The sequence below is a fragment of the Orcinus orca genome, chromosome 8, assembly GCF_937001465.1.
Source record: "Orcinus orca chromosome 8, mOrcOrc1.1, whole genome shotgun sequence".
Classification (NCBI taxonomy): Eukaryota; Metazoa; Chordata; class Mammalia; order Artiodactyla; family Delphinidae; genus Orcinus; species Orcinus orca.
Window position 1 is genome coordinate 91477160 of NC_064566.1, and position 16118 is coordinate 91493277.

A 16118-nucleotide genomic window follows, 5' to 3' on the forward strand; every position below is an offset into this window, starting at 1 on the left:
TAATAATGCACTGGCATACTTTGGTGAGAAAGATAGCCTTTGAGTTTATTATCATAAACCATATCTTGTATAATATTAATGTGTCAGGGTATTCATTTTTGCCAAGTGTGAAACTAAGCGCTCTGCAGGACTATTTCAAATATATAGCAAATTCTCTTATGATCAGTCTTACATGTTTATTTTACTTGATAATTTTAGAATAGGCTTGAATATTTTTAAGAGTATGTTAGTAATAGTTTAAAGATTCTATTGTATTTATTGATTAGTTTAGGGATTGTGGCAGGCAGACTAATGGCCCTCCAAAAATATCTACTTTATAATCCCTGAGACCTGTGAATATGTTACCTTCCATGGCAAGTGGGACTTCCAGATATGATTACGGGTATGGGTTTTGAGCTGGGAGATTATCCTGGATTATCTGGGTGGGACCAATCTGAATCGCTTTAGTCATCAAAAGTGGAAGAGGGAAGCAGAAAAATGGGTCAGAAAGATGTGGTGTGAGGACTTGACCCACCATTGTAGCTTTGTAAAAAAGGAGGAAGGGGGCTGCGAGGAATGTGGGCAGCCTCCAGAAGCCTGAAATGACAAGGAAACTGATTCTGCCCTAGAGCCTCCAGAAGGGAATGCCGTCCTGCTACACCTTAATTTTAGCCCAGTGAGACTGATGTTGAACTACTGAACTACAGAACTGCAAGGTGATACATTCTTGTTGTTTCAAGATGATACATTTTTGTTGTTCAAGATACTTTGTTACAGCAACAATAAGAAAATAATGCAGAGATGATTGACATTTTTTTCAGTATCAAGTCATCCCACCCAGAAAAAAACAGTATTTTTTCATCTATTTATATAAATTTTATTTTATATCACTTACTGGCAATTTAAATTGTCTTTCTGTAGGTCATGCACATTTTGTTAAATTGTGAATTAGCTCTTTAAAGTACAAAGCAGATGGCATCACTCTCTTCCTTCTTTGTCTTTTTGTAGCTTTCGAAAACTTACTGAATAAACACTAAAATCCTCAGCTTTGTACTTGAGAGCCTTCCATGATTTAGCTTCTTCCTTTTTTTAGCCTCATGCTTCACTACATTGCACCAAATGCTCTCACTCCTTTGGGCTGTTGAACAAAGTTCATGATGATTTTGCTCCCGAGTAGAGTTATCAGATTAAAAAAATACAGAATACTGGGCTTCCCTGGTGGCACAGTGGTTGAGAGTCCACCTGCCGATGCAGGGGACACGGGTTCGTGCCCCGGTCCGGGAAGATCCCACATGCCGTGGAGCGGCTGGGCCGGTGAGCCATGGCGGCTGGGCCGGTGAGCCATGGCCACTGAGCCTGTGCATCCGGAGCCTGTGCTCCGCATCGGGAGAGGCCACAACAGTGAGAGGCCTGCATACCACAAAAAAAAAAAAAAAATACAGAATACTAAATTGAATTTGAATTATTTTTAAGGAGCAATAATTTTTTAGTGTCAGTATTTCTCGTGCAACATTTTCCCTTTATCTCATGTCATATGCATAAGAAATTAGGAATTACTGAAATTGAACTGACACTTTGTATTATTATTTGCTAAACCTGGCAACCTTACTCATGATCTTTATGAGTTTTCTCTTTCACCTCATTCCCTGTCTACAGATATCCTTTGGGGCTAAGTCAAATACCACCTTATCATAAGCCCTTCTGCCTTTTTACTTCCTTCATAGAATTGGTAGGTTAAATGTCTTTCAGATTGCAGCCTTGCTGAACATTTATTTTTCTCCATTTGCCCATAACGCCTCATATCTGTTAGAATCTCAATAAACATTTGCTGAATAAATGAATAAATATTAGGCAATAAATCAGTTGAGGTACATCTCAAAATGATTGTTATTGGTAAACTCTTAGGCTTTAAAGAAAGTTATTTTAAAGCTAAGTATAAACATTGTTCTTTCATAAGTAACATGGCTTTGTGTTTAACACTAAAACACATTTAATGAAACGGAAAACTCCATATAAAACTGCTAAGTGCATCCACTAAAGGTTAGGAAGGTATGCCCACAGAGAATTCGGCTAACTAAACCAAAATGTTCCTACTCTGAAGCTGTGGGTATCCATCAGAGATTTGTACAGAATGTCCCCCAGACAGAATCACTGACTCTAGGAGATGCATTCCTGGGTTTAAATATGGATGTAGGATATGAATACTTTCCCCTTTGGGATAAATTGAGATGAAATCTGTTATAAAAAGAGTTTGAAATAATTTCCTTGAATTGATTTCTCTCTTTAAAATCCAAGGTGATTGACACCACAGACCCCTGCTAGGAATGGTGTTCCTGGAAAATCGTGATTGCTAGGGTTGATTCTGATAAAGTTTCCTCTGTGTCAGAATGTCTCTTAGAAGATCCATGCCAAGCACCACCTACCACAGGACAAAGCAAACTTACTGTTATATCAGGAGACATCAATGTGGTTAAGATGTTTCATCATTTCAACTCCTATACTGGACCTTCAAAAATATAAGACAACAAATTACCCTGCTGTCTGTTGACACAATACAAGTAATAGAAGCTTGTGAGTGAAGGATAATTTAAAATTTGCTACAACTGCAAGCTATTATGGTGGTTGTAAATATTGTATCTATTGGGCATTGTATATGAATTAGGATTTTTTATTGTATATCCATTGTATATGCATTAGGAAAACTATTTACCTTTCTGGGAGCACCTTGAAGTCCAGGGCAGCTCTGCTCTTCTGTCACATGCAATCAGTGTGTCCTGGAATTTTAGTTTCAAAGTATTTATCTAATCTGAAAGTCCTCCTCTCTCTCTGCTTACACATCACTTATTCAAGTTCATACAGTATTTTTCTTAGATTACTGTCAGCCTCTAGCCAGGCCATCTCAATTTTATCCCATCTAAATTCTTCAACACAACTGCCAGAGCATCCTTTCTTATTGCAAATGCAACTGCATTACTGCTTAAAATCCTTTATTTTAAAGTTGTTTATTTAAAATCCCCATCACTTACCTAAGGAGTTCAGGCTTCTTAGCCTGGCATGAAGACCTCTTCTCATAGGGTTCCTGCTTCCCTCTTTATATATGTTTTCTGCTATGTTTACCTTCCATTTTTCCTAGAAACTTGCTTTCCGAGGGTTGTAATCTTTATGAAGGAAGGTAATATATTTGCCTGGTCCACTGCTGTGTCCCTGATACCTCACAAAGTGGCTGGCAGAAAGTCATGTTCAGTCTGATGCATGAATAAATATACACTGCATTTCTTTCCTCCAGTTGATGAAAGACTCTCTGACTCTCCTACTTCAAAGCTCTTACGCTCCCTTTGATTCACTCTTTGTTCCAGTCCTGTGTACATGTGTAGGTAAGCGGTAGCAGGCAGAAAGGGGACACGGGGGAATGGGGACCCAGGTGCCAGGTAGTACAACGGATATAAGTGGTACCTGATTCGCTACTATGGATGTCTCTTCAGGTTCAATCCAGAGAAAGGAAGGGATCAACACATTTTCATCCTTACTGGGACTTAGGCATAAGGACACTTACTGGGTAGGAAGAGATTTGGTGAGGGGTACCATCAGAGATCAAAGGGAAAGAACAGAAACCCAACTGTGCTTTTACTTGTTTCAGAAGGGAATCAAAGACTATTGATCAGAAGCCAACACTTGGATAACTCTGTAAGATCTGAAATGCATGTTATTTTTCCATGTTTGCTATCCATACGTTACTTCCTCTTAGCGTATTTTTTGGGAGCTTAAGGGGAAAAGACTGTAAGCTTGACTTAGAAAACTGCTGAGAAAGGGGTTGCTGAGAACCTAGCATTCCACTCTATGGCCAAGCTTAAGGAAAGTGAATTCCCAGGAAAAAAAAATGGATCCCTAGGGGGAAAAAAAAAGAATGGAAAGGGAAAAGGAAATGGATTGAGACTTACAGAAAGTTAGCAAAGTAGCCAAAGAGTCTGGAACTGATAGGTTGTCTCAGGGATTGGCCCACAGGTTCTGGGATTTGTGGTGGCATATAAGTTATCCTTTGTAAATTCCCAAAGTGACTCATGAAGTGTTTTGCAGCTTATGGTAGAGCTGGCAGACCAGGAAGTAAGTATGTTTGTGAGGAATGGGAGAAAATCTTGGCATTGACACTGCCATGATTGATATGAGAAACATGCTTACACCCCAGTTTATGGAGGTCTGTTCAACTGGAGGCTTCCGAAAATCACTAGATCACAACTCAGGGAGTATGGAGGACTCCTCCAACCTGATATCTGAGAATATCTGAGAATACCTGATCTTGAGATCAATTGGGGATGACCAGTAGGAAGGAGTTGGATCGTTGGAAAGATGACTCAGGTTGCAGTGTGGACAATGGATTAGAGAGGGTAGGCTAGGCAGAAAGGAATCTGTGACAAGTAATCTAGATGAGATGATGATGATGATCTGAACTCAGGTAAGAGCAGTAATCATGGAGAGAGATGGATAAATGTGAAAGATATTTAAGAGGTAGAATCTACAGAATATGATATGGGGGATGAAGAAGCATGGATGTTACCATACACTTATCAAGGAATCCTTTTCTGGTGTAACATCTATTAACTAACACAGCAGAATACTTTTCCATTGAACATATTTTGTAAAACCTAGGTCTACAGTAAAAGATATGACTGAATCTGAGAATACCGGTCATCATGGAGAAGGACAGGCATATATAATATAGTTCACCTTGGGCAGCCCTCTTTTATTGAACATCTGAGTGAGAATGCCAACCCTGGTGGTAGGAGTCATGAACAGGGGGCTCAGGAAGATGCCGCATACCTGATCAGACCTTAAAGAGGCATCTGAGGGGGTCATGCTCAATATATATATATATTTTTTTGCGGTACGCGGGCCTCTCACCATTGTGGCCTCTCCCGTTGCAGAGCACAGGCTCCGGATGCGCAGGCTCAGCGGCCATGGCTCACGGGCCCAGCCGCTCCGCGGCACATGGGATCTTCCCAGATCGGGGCACGAACTCATGTCCTCTGCATCGGCAGGCGGACTCTCAACTGCTGCGCCACCAGGGAAGCCCCATGCTCAATATTAATTGAGGTAGGCAATGTAGCTCTGCCTGTGGGCACCTCTCAGGGTATCTAAAAGTATACTTAGCTGTGAAAAAAAGCTTCTTCCTTGACAGTAAGATAAGAAATTTCTCCATTCCTCGTGGTCATGTCAGTCAGGGCCTCACAGAGTGTGTGTTGAGGTCAGAAAGTAGAATTCTTGGACACGAGTATCCAGGTTCTCACACAGTTCAGCACTTGAATTTAAAACCAGGGCGCAAACAGTATTGACATGGGAGGTGCCATTGGCAGACTGGCCTGTGAAGATCACCCTGTCATAGCCTTGGTTCCTTGCCCTCCAGAGAGCCGACACCCCTTCACTGGGGAGGATGAGCAGGACAGACAGAGACACCCGGCCCTCCCAGAACAGGGTGAAGCTGACAAGGTAGGTGCCATTGTTGAAGTCTGTCACCTTTCCCGAAGCGCCTGCCTTCAGGGCTGGGGAGGACATCCTGGCCCTCAGGAAATCCCCGCCATATTCCTTCCTGCGTCCCAAGTGGTCCCTCACCTCCAGCAGGACGTCTAGCTGATCCCCCCTGCAGTATGTGTCTCGAGGGCTGAGGAGGGTGGCTTTGCTGTGTGTGGCGCTGGTGGTGGAGCTCACGTGGGTGAAGGGTCTGGGTGGGATCAGCTGGTCTGGGTGGGATCAGCTGGGATCCATGATCCCCTTTATTCTCAGCTCAGTCTCTGTTGGTGACTTTCACAGGCTCGGTGATGTTTTAGGGTTTGGGGACTTTGTGGAGCTGTTCCCGTGGTGGAGGGAAATGGGTAAGTTAGAGTGAACCAAACTGAAGGGGCAAGGAATGTGACATACTATGAGATGAACCTGTCCAAATAATTTTTACTTATTCTGTGTTTGAATATTTATTTACGTATTATCATCAATTTTATTTAAACTCTGACAATTTTGAATAAAATGTATACTACACATTTATCTTTAACCTCAGTGTTTTTGAGAATGCCTGAACAGTTGTAGATAAATATATTAAATCCAAAATATAGAGCTCAGAGAATACTTATGAGTAATAAATTGATTCCACTGCATTTACTCTTCCTTTTCTTATACATCTTATCACCAGTCATCATTACCTTCTGTTAGTTCTACTTATGTATATCTTTTACCCTTGTCTAATAGTCTTTTCTTCCCCAACTGTATTATAGTTCAAGTCACCATTGTTTATTTCCTGAATTGTAGAAGTCATTCCAAGGGTCAAAGCTTCAGTTCCGCTTTCTCCCCAATTAATTTTCTCCATTGTTGCTAAATCAGTCCTTCTCAAGCAAAACTCTCTTCACGTCCCTCCCTGCTTAAATCCCTTCAATGGCTTCTCATTACCCTGGGGGTAAAGTCTAATTTTGATATGGCTTTATGCTATGACCTCTTTTTTCACTCTCTCTAGTTCCTGCCACTCCTTTTTTGCATTCTATTGATACATTTTAATGAGTAACTGTTTTTCTTTTCTGGAGCTGACCTTCCTTTCCTTCAGCTCTCACTCTTTATTAATACACCTCTTCCAGGATGGCTGGCCACCTCCACGTTTTCCCCCAAACCACCTAAACATCTGTTAACTTCTTACTGAAAAATCTTTAGAACCTTAGAGGTTCCTTTTTATCCTTTTAGCACTAGATCATGTTTTTATAGGTTCTCAAACTCAGTAATTTCCAAATCTTATCGATAGTCAGAAGTGCCTGCAAACTTTTCTAAAAATATGGATTCTCAAGCTGCAGCCTAGATCAGCTGAATCATAATCACTAAATGCCTTGCCCGGGAGTTTATGTTTTTCAAAAGCCTCACATGCAGTCAAGTCAGGTAATTGTGAGAACAATGGTTATAGACTGGTGGTTGTCAACCCTTTTGTACTTTAGAACACACATAAAGCTTAAACAAAAAAAATAGGTCCACTGCACCCCAGCAATAAAATCAATAAGACCCTCGTGGTTGGTACAAAGCAATAGAGTAAATCAAAAGGGACAAGAAACAAGAAAATGAGATATAATTAAAAATAAAAATTAACAGAACCCAAGTTCCTTTCAAGGTCAGGAATAAGACAAAAATGTTATCCACTTTTGAAGTCCTGAACAATAAAACAAAACAAGCAAACAAACAAGTGTATGAGAATTGTAAGGGAAGAAGCAAACTGTCTTATTTTTCATTTTTCTTTTCTTTTTTAATTTAATTTAATTAATTAAATTAATTAATTTAATTTTAATTTAATTTTTAATTTTATTTTTTGCAGATGTTGTTATTGTCCACCAAAAACCCCCTACCAGAGTTAGCAAATTGTTAGCATTTACAGAGTCACAAAGGAGCTGGATACAAAATAAACTTGTAAAAATAGCATTTATCTATACCAGTAATAATCACCAGAAAATACAATAGGAGATGATCTCTGACCTTGTTGGAGGCATTTTGAAAACTCTTTTGAAGAACATTTTTAAAAGACCTTGAACGAAAAGCTTTAACATTTTTAAAAGTAGTAGAGCCTAATATTATAAATTTGTTAATTTTCCCTCAAATAATTTAAAAATTCTATGTATTTATTTTTTTAATTGAAGTATAGTTGATTTACAATATTGTGTTAGTTTCAGGTATACAGCAAAGTGATTAGGTTATATCTATCTATCTACCTACATATTTCTGATTATTTTCCATTATAGGTTATCACAATGTATCAAATATCGTTTCCTGTGGTATACAGTAAGTCTTTGTTGCTTATCTGTTTGATGTACAGTAGTCTGTATCTGTTAATCCCATACTCCTAATTTATACCTCCCCCTGCCTCTTTTTCCCTTTTGGTAACCATAAATTTGTTTTCTATGTCTGTGAGTCTGTTTCTGTTCTGTGTATAGATTCATTTGTATTATTTTTTAGATACCACATACAAGTGAGATCATATAAATTTGTCTTTTTCTGACTTCACTAAGTATAATATTCTCTAGGTTCATCCATGTTGCTGCAAATGGCCATATTTCATTCTTTTTTAATGGCTGAGTAATATTCCATTGTATATACAGATACCACCTCTTCTTAATCCAGTCATCTGTTGATGGGTACTTGGGTTGTTTCCATGTCTTGGCTATTGTAAATAGTGCTGCTGTGAACATTGAAGCACATGTGTCTTTTCTAATTATAGTTTTCTCCAGATATATTCTCAGGACTGGAGTTGCTGGATCATATGGTAGCTCTATTTTGAGTTAAGGAACCTCCATACTGTTTTCCATAGTGGCTATACCAATTTACATTCCCACCAACAGTGTAGGAGGGTTCCCTTTTCTCCACACCCTCTCCAGCATTTGTTATTTGTAGATTTTTTGATGATAGCCATTCTGATAAGTGTGAGGTGATTTCTAATTGTGGTTTTGATTTGCATTTCTCTAATAATTAGTGATGTTGAGCATCTTTTCATGTGCCTGTTGGCCATCTGTATGTCTTCTTTGGAGAAACGTCTATTTAGGTGTTCTACCCATTTTTTGATTATGTCATTTGTATTTTGTTATTGAGTTGTATGAGCATTTGTGTATTTTAGAAATTAAGCCCTGGTCACTTGCATCGTTTGCAAATATTTTCTCCCATTCTGTAGGTTGTCTTTTCATTTTGCTGATGGTTTTCTTTGCTGTGCAAAACCTTATATGTCTGATTAGGTCCCATTTGTTTATTTTTGCTTTTATTTATATTGCCTTGGGAGACTACCCTAAGAAAACATTGCTATGGTTTATGTCAAAGAATGTTTTGCCTATGTTCTCATCTAGGAGTTTTATGGCATCATGTCTTATATTTAAGTCTTTAAGCCATTTTGAGTTTATTTTTGTTTATGGTGTGAGGAAGTGTTCTCACTTCATTGATTTACATGTGGCTGTACAGCTTTCCCAACACTAGTTGTTGAAGAGACTATCTTTTCTCCATTGTATATTCTAGCCTCTTTGTCGAAGATTAATTGACCACAGGTGTGTGGATTTATTTCTGGGCTCTCTATTCTGTTCCATTGATCTATATGACGTTTTTGTACTAATACCACATTGTTTCTTTTTTTTTGGCCATCCTCACAAAATGTATTTATTTATTTATTTTCTTATTAGTCATCCATTTTATACACATCAGTGTATACATGTCAATCCCAATCGCCCAATTCATCACACCCCCACCCCCCGCCGCTTTCCCCCCTTGATGTCCATACGTTTGTTCTCTACTTCTGTGTCTCAGTTTCTGCTCTGCAAACCAGTTCATCTGTACCATTGTCTAGGTTCCACATATATGCATTAATATACGATATTTATTTTTCTCTTTCTGACTTACTTCACTCTGTATGACAGTCTCTAGATACATCCATGTCTCTACAAATGACCCTATTTTGTTCCTTTTTATGGCTGAGTAATATTCCATTGTATATATGTACCACATCTTCTTTATCCATTCGTCTGTCGATGGGCATTTAGGTTGCTTCCATGACCTGACTATTGTAAAATAGTGCTGCAATGAACATTGGGGTGCATGTGTCTTTTTTGTGTGTGTGCAGTACACAGGCCTCTCACTGTTGTGGCCTCTCCTGTTGCGGAGCACAGGCTCCGGACGTGCAGGCTCAGCAGCCATGGCTCACAGGACCAGCCGCTCCGCAGCATGTGGGATCTTCCCAGACCGGGGCACGAATCCGTGTCCCCTGCATCGGCAGGCGGACTCTCAACCACTGCGCCACCAGGGAAGCCCTGCATGTGTCATTTTGAATTATGGTTTTCTCTGGATTTATGCCCAGTAGTGGGATTGCTGGGTCATATGGTAGTTCTATTTTTAGTTTTTTGAGGACCCTCCATACTGTTCTCCATAGTGGCTGTATCAATTTACATTCCCACCAACAGTGCAAGAGGGTTCCCTTTTCTCCACACCCTCTCCAGCATTTGTTGTTTGTAGATTTTCTGATGATGCCCATTCTAAGTGGTGTGAGGTGATACCTCACTGTAGTTTTGATTTGCATTTCTCTAATAATTAGTGATGTTGAGCAGCTTTTCATGTGCTTCTTGGCATCTGTATGTCCTTTTTGGAGAAATGTCTATTTAGGTCTTCTGCCCATTTTTTGATTGGGTTGTTTGGTTTTTTAATATTGAGCTGCATGAGTGGTTTATATATTTTGGAGATTAATCCTTTGTCTGTTGATTCATTTGCAAATATTTTTTCCCATTCTGACGGTTGTCTTTTCATCTTGTTTGTAGTTTACTTTGCTTTGCAAAAGCTTTTAAGTTTCATTAGGTCCCATTTGTTTACTCTTGATTTTATTTCCATTACCCTAGGAGGTGGATCAAAAAAGATCTTGCTGTGATTTATGTCAAAGAGTGTTCTTCCTATGTTTTCCTCTAAGAGTTTTACAGTGTCCAGTGTTACATTTAGGTCTCTAATCAATTTTGAGTTTATTTTTGTGTATAGTGTTAGGGAGTGTTCTAATTTCATTCTTTTACATTTGCTGTTCAGTTTTCCCAGCACCACTTATTGAAGAGACTGTCTTTTCTCCATTGTATATCCTTGCCTGCTTTGTCATAGATTAGCTGACCATATGTGTGTGGGTTTATCTCTGGGCTTTCTATCCTGTTTTTGTGCCAGTACCATATTGTCTTGATTACTGTAGCTTTGTAGTATAGTCTGAAGTTAGGGAGCCTGATTCCTCCAGCTCCGTTTTTCTCCCTCAAGACTGCTTTGGCTATCCAGGGTCTTTTGTGTCTGCATACAAATTAAAAAATTTTTTGTTCTAGTTCTGTAAAAAATGCCATTGGTAATTTGATAGGGATTGCATTGAATCTGTAGATTGCTTAGGGTAGTATAGTCATTTTCACAATATTGATTCTTCCAATCCAAGAACATGGTATATCTCTCCATCTGTTGGTATCATCTTTGATTTCTTTCAACAGTGTCTTATAGTTTTCTGCATAAAGGTCTTTTGTCTCCCTAGGTAGGGTTTATTCCTAGGTATTTTATTCTTTTTGTTGCAATGGTGAATGGGATTGTTTCCTTAATTTCTCTTTCAGATTTTTGATCATTAGTGTACAGGAATGCAAGAGATTTCTGTGCATTAATTTTGTATCCTGCAACTTTACCAAATTCATTGATCAGCTCTAGTAGTTTTCTGGTGGCATCTTTAGGATTCTCTATGTAGACCTTAGACCTGTATTGCTGTAAACTTCCCTCTTAGAAGTACTTTTGCTGCATCCCTAGATTTTGGAAAGTTGTGTTTTTATTTTCATTTGTCTCGAGGTATTTTCTGATTCCCATTTTGATTTCTTCACTGACCCATGGGTTTTTTAGTAGCATTTTGTTCAGTCACCCCATGTTGTGTTTTCTCCGTTTTTCTTCCTGTAGTTAATTTCTAGTTTCATGCTACTGTGATTGCAAAAAATGCTTGATATAACTTCTGTCCTCCAGAGTTTGTTGAGACTTGTTTTGTGACCTACCATGCGATCTGTCATGGAGAATGTTCCATGTGGTCTTGAAAAGAATGTGTATTCTGCTATTTTTTAATGGAAAGCCTTGTAGATGTGTGTTGACTCCAGTGGTCTAACGTGTCATTTAAGACTGCTGTTACCTTACTGATTTTCTGTTTGGATGGTCTATCCATTGATGTAATTAGGGGTGTTAAAGTCCCCTGCTATTATGCTATTATTGTCAATTTCTCCATTATGTCTGTAAATATTTGCTTTATATATTTAGGTGGTCCATGTTAGGTGCATGTATGTTAATAAGTGTTACATCTTCTTCTTGTATTCATTCCTTTATCATTATATAATTCCCTTCTTTGTCTTTTTTTATAGTCTTTGTTTTTAAAGTATTTTTTGTGATATGAGTATTGCTATACCTGCTTTCTTTTTGTTTCCATTTGCATGAAATATCTTTCCCCACCCTCTTGCTTTTATGCTGTGTGTGTCTTTAGCTCTGAAGTGAGTCTCTTGCAAGCAGCATATGTGTGGGTCTTGGTTTTTTGTTTTTTGTTTTTTTTTTAATCGGCCACCCTATGTCTGTTGTTTGGAACATTTAGTCCATTGAGTTTTATTTTTTTAAGATTTAATTTTGGCTGTGTTAGGTCTTCATTGCTGCATGTGGGCTTTCTCTAGTTGTAGCAAGCAGGGGCTACTCTTCGTTGTGGTATGCGGAGTTCTCATTGCAGTGGCTTCTCTTGTTGCAGAGCACGGGCTCTAGGCGTGTGGGCTTCAGTAGTTGTGGTGTGCAGGCTCAGTAGTTGTGGCTCATGGGCTCTAGAGAACAGGCTCAGTAGCTGGGGTGCACAGGCTTAGTTGCTCCATGGCATGTGGGATCTTCCCGGACCAGGGCTCGAACCCATGTCCCCTGCATAGGCAGGCAGATTCTTAACCACTGCACCATCAGGGAAGTCCCTCCATTGACATTTAAAGTGATTATTGTAAGGTATGTACTTAGTGGTATATTGTTACTTGTTTTCTGGTTGTTCTTGTAGTTCTTTTCTTCATGTTTTAGTTTCTTCCCCTGTGGTTTGATGATTTTCTTTAGTGGTATCCTTGTGTTCCTTTCTGTCTAGTTTTTACGTATCTATTATAGGTTTTTGGTTTGTGGTTACCATGGGATTTAATATATGTTAACCTATAACTATATCTTTTAAACTGGTAGTCATTTAAGTTCAAACATATTCTAAAAGATCTATAATTTTTACTCCCTTCACCCATGTTTTGTGTTTTTGATGCCATATTTTATATCTTCATGTTTATCCCTTAATTCTTTATTTTAATTATAGTTGATTTTACAAATTTTTGTCTTTTAATCTTTGTACTAACTTAAGTAGTTGATCCACAGGCTTTACTATATATCTGCCTTTCCTAGTGGGATTTTTCTTTTCCTATAGATTCTTTTTTTTGACTGTATTAGTGAGATTTTACCTAAAGCATTTTGAAATTTTTTGTGAGGGGGCTTGAAGGTGGCAGAGATAATGTTTTACAAAAGAATTTTTTCCCCCATTATTTTTCTCCTGGGGAGAAAATAGCATCTTTTCAGATGGGCTCTTCCTCTTCTACCCTTGACTTAAATGTCCTCAGTGCTATAGATTCTTACTTCTAGTTGTAGCCTTTTCTTTTCCACTTAGAGACAACCCTTGAACATTTCTCTTAAAGTAGATTTAGTATCGATGAACTCCTTTAGTTTTTGCTTGTCTGAGAAGTTCTTTATCTCTCCTTCAATTCTAAATAATAATATTCCTGGGTAAAGTATCCTAGATTACAGATTTTTCCATTTCAGTACTTTGAATATATCATGGCGCTCTCTTTTGGCGTGCCATGTTTCTGCAGAAAAATCAGCTGATTTTGTATGTGACTGTTTGTTTTTCTCTTGTTACTTTTAGAGTTCTTCTATTTCTCACTTTTGCCATTTTAATTATATGTTGTGTTCTGGGTTTGTTTGGGTTCATCTTGTTTGAGACCCTCTGTGCTTCCTGTACCTGGATATGTTTCCTTCTTCATGTTTGGGAACTTTTCAGCCATAATTTCATCAAATGCATTTTGATCCTTTTCTCTCTCTCTTCTCCTTCTGGGCCCCTTACAGTACCAGTGTTAGTATTCTTGATGTGGCACAGGTCCCTTAAACTGTTCTCATTTTCTTAATTTTTTCTTCTCTTTGTTGTTCTGATTAGGTGATTTCCATAATTCTGTCTTCCAGACCACTTATGCATCTTCTGTATGAGCTAGTCGGCTGTTAATTCTTACCAGTGTGTTTTTCATTTCAGTTATTTACTCTTCAGGTCTGACTGGTTCTTTTTTTATATTTTCCAATTCCTTGTTAAAATTCTTACTGTGTTCATCTATTCTTTTCCCTAATTCTGTTAGTGTTCTTATTACTAATTCTTTGAACTCCTTATCTGGTACATTATTTCTGTTTCATTAGTGGGTTTTTTTTTAAAAGGGGTTTTCTCTTGTTCTTTCATTTGAAACAAATTCCTCTGTCTTCTTATTTTGCTTAACTTCTCTATGACATTAGGTCAAATATTACCTATTTTGATCTTGAACCAGTATCCTTATGTGGAAGCATCCTTACACAGTCTGTGTGTTCCCAGTGAGTTTGTTTGGAGAGCTGGATCTGGCATAAGCATGAATCATGTCTTCCCCCAGGGCATGCTGGCGGCTATCGCCTTGGTAGGAGGTGGGGCTGGAGACTGAAGGACTAGAACTGGAGCTAGGTGTGAGCCTGGGTTTCTCCTCTTCTCAGTCGCCACCACCTCCCTATTGGGGATGGGGTCTGTTCCCTAGTTACTAGAGCAGATGCCTTGAGGTTTGGGTCTGAGGTGGCTCCATTCCCTCTAAGTGTGTGCTCTCCCCATTCTCAGCAGAAGCATTCTTGCTCTAGAGGTGAGCTATGCTGCAGCAAGAAGGGCTACTGTGGGCACTTGGTGTGGGTAGAGGCATGAGCTGTGGTAGTCCTGGCCTCAGTCAGAGTTCCAGACCACTTCCTATGTGCTGACTCCACAAGTGTCAGCAATGGCCACTCTTGCCCCATTCAGATGCCATTCTGGGTCTGAGCCAGCTCTGTCCCTCACAACTGCACACTCCCCTCAGCCACTATAGCTGCTGCTCTAGTGTGGAGCTTTGCCATGGGGCAAGAGTGCCTAGAGTGGGCGCATGACTCAGGCTGGGGCTTGTGCTGGGGTGGTTGTGGGAAACTGGCCAGAGTCCTGTGCAATTTCAGTCAGCTTCCTCCACCTTGTTTTGGGAGTAAGCAAGTGTGTGTGTGCTCTTCATGAGCAGAGTCTAGGTTTCTTACAGCCCTCTTGTTTGTCCCACTGATTTTCAGACCAGCTAAGGGGACTCATCTTCCTGGTGTCAAACCCCCAGGTTTGGGTTGCCCAGTATGTGTCTCTACCTTAGATCCTTCGATCCTCAGGGAGGATCTCTGAGCTTGTGTAATCCCCCTCCTCATCTTTATCCCCTACCAGGGGTGCCGGTCCTGACCTGATTGCTTCTCTTCCCCTCCTACCCAACTCTGTGTGGATCTTTCTGACAGCCTTGGTTGTACAAGAGTCTTTCTGCCAGTCTCCAGTTTGTTTTCATGAGAATTTTTCCACATGTAGATGTATTTTTGATGTGTTGGTGGGGGGAGGTGAGCTCCACATCCTCCTACTCTGCCATCTTGATCTCCCCCTGATTGGAATTCTTAACCCTTAGAGTCCTTAAGTCCAAGTGGAAACTAAGAGGTTAGCAATTGTGGACTGTTGGTCACGCTAGCATTCTGATGATTGCCAAATTTATAAATACATTTAATAATTTCTGGATGTATATTCTTCCTTATAGTAAATTTTTCAATGCCTCAAAAAACATGTTTACTAATAAACCCAAATATCTTTAGTTCCTCTGTAAAAGGAAGCCAAAAGTGGTTAAACCTATGTTCAATAATTAATGTTTCAGTATTTTATCTTAGTTGAAAATGATCTAGCTATTTGATGAATAGTCATCATTTAACTTATCTCAATATAACTTTAACATTTCAAGTTTTTAAGAAGATTTAGAAACAATTTTTATGTAGACTTATCATAAAGCATAATTACTGTTGAAAACTTCATTAATAAACTTTTATATGTATTTAATTTACTTATTCTTAATCATGTTTAGATTACTTATGAAAGCTTCACGTGACATTAAATGCTAATCATCATCTTATCTTTCTTGCTGACAAATTATGTAAGAGATAATGTGAGCTTATTTAATTTTTAGTAAACCGAGGTAGAATAGAAGTTGTATATCTATATTATATTTGAATACGAAAAATTCCTGTTTTAATTAAACCAACAAACTTAAACTAGCTTTTATTTACTAAAGATTATCCTAGATCACATGAACCTGAAAAACATTTCAGTAATTTCTGTATTCCTGAGAGTATATTTAATTTAAGTCAATCAAACAGAGCTCTTTACAAATTCATTTTGGCAATACCACCCAGAGGTAGAAAAATATCACATATCTATAACATGCATACATAGACATACATAAACATACAGACAGATGCAAGCAGAGATCTTACGGCTTTCATTTAAAAATTTTAGCCATGACACATATATG

The 16118-nt window shown here is 38.8% G+C and overlaps 1 long non-coding RNA gene across 1 annotated transcript in view; it reads left to right on the forward strand.

The window, feature by feature from the left end:
- The window catches only part of LOC125965149 (uncharacterized), an 86928-nt gene that overhangs the window by 44744 nt on the left and 26066 nt on the right, over positions 1-16118 (forward strand). The window contains exon 2 of the long non-coding RNA XR_007478714.1: positions 5382-5460. This is a non-coding gene — a long non-coding RNA (uncharacterized LOC125965149). The remainder of the gene's footprint in view (positions 1-5381; positions 5461-16118) is intronic.